Here is a 1,954-nt window from a genome sequence, read left to right as displayed (position 1 = left end):
ACAACAGAAAATTAAAATGCAGCCAGAAAAGTTGTCACAGGTTAGCAGAACCTCTTTCTCTGTAGCAGACATCATGGATCCGTCTAAATTCACTGGGAGTCCAAGCAGTACCCATCCGAGCCATGGTTCAACTGCTGAGAGTGATGCTGCAAGACAGACCACAGGTAGGAGTGTTCAGTTATTCTAACTACTTATTATGAAAACTTAAAGGGGTTTAAAGCCATTTACTTACTAGTTATATTTTATAAATAAATATTATCCTTAGATTGAGATATAGGGTTGATGCAGAAGTTTAGTTTATAGGCGTAGGCTAGTACTACCACAGTTGATACAGTAGTATTAGTTATTTCCCAGAAGGCAGTGTTGAGTTATTTATTTTTGGGCCAGCCCTCAACAATTAACTTTTAACATTATTCTTTATCAACATTCAACCCATGTCATCATAACTGCCGATTAGAATGGTTGAGGTCCCTCTCTAAACTCACTATTTTCAATTTTCAGATGGGGCAGCCATTCCAGAAAGCCATTCCAAGAGAGTAGAATTCCCAAGTGGTCCAGCAGCCAGTAAATGCTCCACCACAGTGGACTCATCTGTGTTGGCGGAAAGGGAGACTAGCGAGTCTCACCCTGCATCTGTGTGCCGTAGCCTGGAGAGGTCAAAGGGAAAGTCACGGCGGGTTCGGACAGCATTCACCTTGGATCAACTACACATTCTAGAACATAGTTTCCACAGCAGCCACTACCTGTCTGTGTTCGAGCGCTACGCCATCGCCTTGATGCTCTGTCTCACAGAGACCCATGTTAAGATCTGGTTCCAAAACCGACGCACCAAGTGGAAGAAAGAGTGTGAGGGGAAAGGGCTGCCTGAGCAGCAGCTCCAGTGTGGGGTCAGATACCCCTCACCTCCTCCTGTCTATCCTACAACCCTTCCACTGCACAACAAAATGCATTTTCACCAGGGACCACAGATTCAAATGTTCATGCCACCAACCTTCCTCACTCCACAATACCACCATCATCAATTTTAGATGAGAACATTTTTAGCTTACCATTTGCACAAATTATGGTTGCGGTTTCAATCAGATTGAGCTCACAGTTTAGACACTATAACCTGCTATGTCATAAAGGTATTTGTGCAATGTAATAGGCCACTGTAAATTAATATAAGTCTTTATGAGTTACTATTTATGTGTTGTTTAAAAGCCAGTGGAAAACTATGTCAATCTATCCCATATGCCGAAGGATTATTGCTGTGAAATTTTAAATGATAGGGTTATTTTCTTATTGTTAAAAGGTGTTAACTTATTTGGATATAATGTCCATACACAAAGATGAACTATTTTTGTACTGTACCAGTAGTGTTCTTCTTCCCAATTTAAAGAAGTAAAAAGAAAATCAATCTTGAATGATTTATTATGCAAAAAAGACACAAACACAAGTAAACACACACACACACACACACACACACACACACACACACACACACACACACACACACACACACACACACACACACACACACACACACACACACACACACACACACGAGGGGACAAAGGCAGACAGATGTGGAGTGGATATGATAGTAATAGCCGCCAATCCTAGCAGTTCCCTGGTCTCTGACATGAGAAACAGCAACACTCATAGAGGATGATGAGAAAGCATACAATCAGACCAGCAGGAGCACGCACACACACACACTGGATTTGTCCAGCCGGGGCACATCTGTTTGCAATCCAACATATGCTCTGTGTTAGCCGCAGATGTCAGAGAGCCATCAGTTATCTCTAGATTAAACGGTGTATTTTTTTACTTATAAATATATATATAATAATATAAAAAGTATTATTATAGATTTTTTTCTCTAATACTACTAGCCACCTAGCAATTTTATGAAGTTCGCTTTAGCAAGCCCGGTTCCCAAGCTCCCAACCACATAACTAGCTACCAAGAA

This window comes from Salmo salar, chromosome 01 (assembly GCF_965601325.2).
Source record: "Salmo salar chromosome 01, fSalSal1, whole genome shotgun sequence".
Taxonomy (NCBI): Eukaryota; Metazoa; Chordata; class Actinopteri; order Salmoniformes; family Salmonidae; genus Salmo; species Salmo salar.
This window is presented reverse-complemented; position numbering follows the sequence as displayed.